A 6000-nucleotide genomic window follows, 5' to 3' on the forward strand; every position below is an offset into this window, starting at 1 on the left:
TAAAGGCCTTCTAGTCTTCGCGTAGCTTATGAAAAGGAATAATCTCTTGTAATGTCATTTAAGGGTACCTTGAACGTTTCACACAATGACCAAACAACGCTGGTGCATCAGTCTAGGCGGAATATGTTTCCTCTCTTGCAGCTCAATTGATCATTATCTTGTCATTTTGCAGACATTCTCCCATGCGCTAGCCAATCTCCAGGAGTTTATAGCGGAAAGTATGCAACACCCGAGAACACCACTTGTTAAACCATGTACCGCCAGATGGCCTCAGCAAAACCTTCGGTGGTTCAATGGCAAACTGCCTCTATCGCCGGGTTAGTTAGATGGCTGGCGATGAAGGGCATGCAGTTATGACTGGTCAATTAGGTGGTGAGAACCACACTAGGTCGACTGATTTATAATTTAAGGTCTGGTCTCAGGAGGTTGAGGTAAGAAGTATTAACTAGTTCTGAATAGGAAATTAATGTGAATCATGGTCATACATTCGCCCTTAACCCAGGGTCACGTGAGAAAGAAGTCATGTGCGACGCCCTCTTCTGACCATACTGGAATGGTTTATTCTTCCTATCCTATTGGATCAAGCTTCGAGCGGCCTCTGAAGAGGTCTATGAGAGGAGAACATCGTCACTGGGGCTTTTCATTTTAGCCGCTATGCTTGGGGGAAAAGAAGCTAGCTAATTATCTTCGTTGTGGAGGATCTGGACATTATGAAAGGTCACATGCGGAGAAAAATGTTGTACCATACTAAATTTGGCCCTGGGTCAGTAACTTACTCACGATTTGCTCAACAATTACGGGCTTGAAGGAAACGGCGTTCCTAACTGTACGTAATACATTACAACTTGCTAAATTAATAGTTGTAACTTCTTAGATTATTAGTACATTTTAATATAAGCATAATATTTAAGTCTACTTATAAAGTATAACTATTATAATTTACATTTTTTTTACATTTTAACATTTTATAAAAAGTTATGTTATAATAGCTTATATATAGTCTACTAAGAATAATAATTTACTATAAACATAGCACTAATATAGCTAGTTTTTCTATAGTTAAAAAGCTTTAATTATTAAGCTAGAAAGCTTATTTTTATTATAAGTAATAGTCTTTTTACTACTACTAAAGCTTCTTTTACAGTTGCAGCTTATAAATAAGATAAATAAAAAGTTAAGAGTAATTTTATATAGTATAAAATAGGCAAGCTGTCTAGCTTGTTTTTACTATGTAAAAGAATTAGTAAATAAAGGGCTATTATTTTTAGCTATAGTAATGTCTTTATAGTAACTATTATAGTATTACTATAATTCTATTATTTTCTACTACTTTTTATATAAATAATTACTAGTAAAAAGTCTTATATTTATAAAAAAAAGTCTACTTAAAGCTTTTATTATAATACTTACTACTTAGTAACTTATGTTGTATAGATAGTAGTTACTTATTATTCTCTACCTTTACCTCTACTTTAGTATTAATATACTTTTAAAAAATAGCTTTTATTAAAGCCTTAGCTTTTTTATGCTATAAAAGGTGCTTATGCTAGTAGTTTTTAAACTAAAGAAGATAAATCTAAAAGTTAAAAATAGTTATAACATAATAATAAAATATAAGCAGCTTTATAATAAACTTTTTTTAGTATATAAGCAACTTTTTTATGCTAAATGCTACACTAGATTTAAAGTAGTAATTATTACTTTTACTTTTAAGTTTATTCTTTATTTAGAGAAGCTTAGTATATAAGTGTTATAAGTTAATAATAGTTATTTATAAAAATTTATAACATACTTCACAGGCAAGTTGCTTACACACCTAAGTTGCTTACTTTTGCTAAGACCCTACTAAACTACCCTTTCTACACTAATGCATTCCCTATAACACTACTTAGACGCGCTAAAAGAATGTTAAATATAGCTTATGCTCTAGGCTTTTAAATAAGACATAAAACTCTTAAAGAAATGTACTATAGCTATATGCAAAGTCTTATAAAAAATAATAAATAACTATAGCGCTAGATAACCTTTATAAGCTAATTCTATAGCTAAATTATAAAGGCTAAGTAATAAAAAAAAGTAAGTAATTATTAAGACTATACTTAAGCTATATACGCAAAGAATTTCCCCTTAGATAGCATTTATAGCTAATATAGCTAATTTTTTATGCGCTAAGCATAATCTAGGCTATGTTTACATAAACTAGCCTAGTATGTTTATAAAGTGTTATTTAAAGCTTAAAGTAATGTTTAAGTGTAAGTATAACTATAAGAAAGCTTTTTATAAGAGTTCTAAAGTAATTTAAAGCAGGTTTAGCCTTATAAAGAATATTAAAGCTAAGTATAGCATCTAGAATAATAACATATATAACTTTAGTAAGATAAGGTTTATAATTAGCTAAATATCTTTTAACTATACTTATACTTAAAACTTTACTTTAAGCTCTAAATAACACTTTACAAATATACTAGGCTAGTTTATATAAACATAGCCTAGATTACACTTAGCGCGCAAAGAATTAGCTATATTAGCTATAAATGCTATTTAAAAGGAAATTCCTTGCGTATATAGCTTAAGTATAGTTTTAATAATTACCTACTTTTTTTTATTACCTAGCTTTTATAATTTAGCTGTAGAATTAGCTTATAAAAGTTATCTAGTGCTATAGTTATTTATTATCTTTTATAAAACTTTATATATAGCTATAGCACATTTTTTTAAAAGTTTTATGTTTTATTTAAAAGCCTAGAGTGTAAGCTATATCTAATATTCTTTTAGCACATCTAAGTAGTGTTGTAGGGAATGCATTAGTGTAAGAAAGGTAGTTTAGTAGGGTCTTAGCAAAAGTAAGCAACTTAGGTGTGTAAGCAACTTGCCTGTAAAGTATGTTATAAGCTATTACTTTTAAAGTGTTTTATTATAAAGTAAAAAACTTTAAAAAACTTATAAAAGTAATTAACTTTTTTTATTTATTTTTAGTAACGTACCTAACGGGTTGGCTGGCCACACAGGTTGGCCGGCCACTTTTGCCAAGCCCCTACTAAAACCACCCTATTCTCTTATAAAACAGCCCACTTTAGCCCTGTATAAAGTAATATAATATAAGATATTATTTAGAGTCTACTTTTACTACTTACTTACATATACATAAGTTATGTCTAGTTTAATTACACTGCCTACATTACTTTTAACTTAGCTTACCTTCTTTAGCGCGCACCTGCGTCTTTAGCTTCTTTCTATTACTACGCGCTCTAAACTCCTTTAGAGTAGTTAGATAAGCCTTATTTTTAACTATTAAAGTTTTTTTTGCTTAAATCTGCTTTCTTTTATGTAATTTATATTATGTAGTAGCCTTATTTGCTGCTTAAAGCTTTATAATTTTATAGCCTACTTTATTATGTTAATGCTCTAGATAACTATTGTCTACTTTTTATTACTTTACTATATTACTTTTAGCTGTTTTTATTTCTCTAAAGCTATAATAACTGCTTTAGTTAATATCTAGCTTATTATAAAGCTTAACTTATTAAAGTTATACCTGTCTTTATTCTAGATACTATACTTAGCTTTTATGTTAGCTACTAGGTAAAACTAGCTTTAGATAACTTTTAAATTTTTATAAAGTACTTTTTTATAATTATACTTATAATTAAACTTTATTATAAACTTAAAGTAGTGCTTAACCTACATACTAGTCTAGTTTAAGCTAACCTAGCCTAGATTACACTCTATAGGTAAGGAATTAGCTATATTAGCTATAGCTGTAAGCCTAAAAAGAAATCTGCGTGTAATAAGCTTAAGTATATACTTAACAACAACTTTTTTTTTAAGCTTAGTTAGATTTTTTAATTTAGGCTAGCATTCTGCTTATAAAGGCTGTCTAGCGCGTTAATTACTTAGTGTTATGTAAGAGACATTATAGATAGCTGTAGCACATTATAAGAAGAGTTTTAAGTTTTATTTAAGAGCCTAAAAAGTAAGCTATATCTAACATTCTTTAGAAGATTTAATCTAGTGTTGTTGTTAAGGCATTATGTAGATAGGTAGAGTTTAGTAGGGGCTTAGCAAAAGTGGCTGGCTAACCTGTGTAGCCGGCCAACCTGTTAGGTACGTTAATAATTTTAGTAAAAGTAGCATTACTAAAAATAGTAAAGTTAGTGCTATTATTCTTAGTACTTTTTTACTTATAAATAAACTTAGTAATAGTGTCCTTAAGCTTATAATAGTAGAGGAGCATAAAATAAATACTGTGCTAGTATACACTGCTATTTTATATAAAATTAAAGGTTTTAAAGCTTTAAAAAAGTCTTTATTATTAAAAGTAGCTTAAAAAGTTATAAAAGCCTTTTAGTATTTATATAACACTAATACTATGTTTATAAAGTTATAAAGTTTACTTATAACTTTATGCTAATAGTATAGTTTAAATTAATTCTAAAAAGCAGCTTAAGCTAGTGCTACTTTAAAAGCATTTATTTTTTTCTTATATATAACTACTTTAACTACTAGCTAGATTATATAACTAGCGCAGTGTATATAGTGCTTAGAGGTAAGAGGCCTTTTAAGATGTTATGTAAAAGTAAAAATAGTTTTATTATTATTATTTACTATATTATTAGCTACTAAATAATATAATTTTAATATAATTTTAAAGTTATTAATAACTTTAATAATCTTTTTAGCTTAGTTTACTATTATATAGTTACTATATAAGTTATAACGTACCTAACGGGTTGGCCGGCCACACAGGTTGGCCGGCCACTTTTGCCAAGCCCCCACTAAAACCACCCTATTCTCTCGCAAAACAGCCTACTTTAGCCCTGTATAGAGTAATACAACACAAGATATTATTTAGAGTCTACTTCTGCTACTTGCTTACACGTACGCAAGTTATGCCTAGTCTAATTGCACTACCTGCATTGCCTTTAACTTAGCTTACCTCCTTTAGCGCGCACCTGCGTCTTTAGCTTCTTCCTATTACTACACGCTCTAAACTCCTTTAGAGTAGTTAGATAAGCCCTATCTTTAACTATTAAGGTCTCTTTTGCCTAAATCTACTTCCTTTTATGTAATCTATGTTACATGGCAGCCTTATTTGCTGCTTAAAGCTCTGTAATTTTATAGCCTACTTTATTATGTTAATGCCCTAGATAACTGTTGTCTACTTTCTATTACCTTACTATATTGCCTTTAGCTGTCCTTATCTCTTTAAAGCTGTAACAACTGCTCTAGTTAATATCTAGCCTATTATAAAGCTTAACTTATTAAAGTTATACCTGTTTTTATTCTAGATACTGTACTTAGCTTTTATGTTAGCTATTAGGCAAAACTAGCCCTAGATAACCTCTAGATCCTTATAAAGCACTCTCTTATAATTATACTTATAATTAAACTTTATTATAAACTTAGAGCAGTGCTTAACCTACATACTAGTCTAGTTTAAGCTAACCTAGCCTAGATTGCGCTCTGCGGGCAAGGAATTAGCTATATTAGCTACAGCTGCAAGCCTAGGGGGAAATCTGCGCGTAATAAGCTTAAGTATGTACTTAACAACTACCTTCTTTTTAAGCTTAGTTAGATTCCTTAATTTAGGCTAGCATTCTGCTTATAAAGGCTGTCCAGCGCGTTAATTGCTTAGTGTTGTGTAAGAGACATTATAGATAGCTGCAGCGCGTTCTAAGGAGAGTTTTAAGTCTTATTTAAGAGCTTAAAGAGCAAGCTGTATCTAACGTTCTTTAGAAGATTTAATCTAGTGTTGTTGTTAAGGCATTATGTAGATAGGTAGAGTTTGGTGGGGGCTTGGCAAAAGTGGCCGGCCAACCCGTTAGGTACGTTAAAAGCTAATAAGTATGTTATAGTACTAGTAGTTAACATTTATATTAGTATAAGTAAGTGTATTATTATTAATTTTTATAGTGCTAAGGCGCTAAAATAATAAGCTAAGGTATATATACTAATAAAGTGTAATACTATACCTAGAAAGAAAAGGTAGTTTAGAAAAGT

This window comes from Lindgomyces ingoldianus (genome assembly GCF_010093535.1).
Source record: "Lindgomyces ingoldianus strain ATCC 200398 unplaced genomic scaffold BDR25scaffold_1, whole genome shotgun sequence".
Taxonomy (NCBI): domain Eukaryota; kingdom Fungi; phylum Ascomycota; class Dothideomycetes; order Pleosporales; family Lindgomycetaceae; genus Lindgomyces; species Lindgomyces ingoldianus.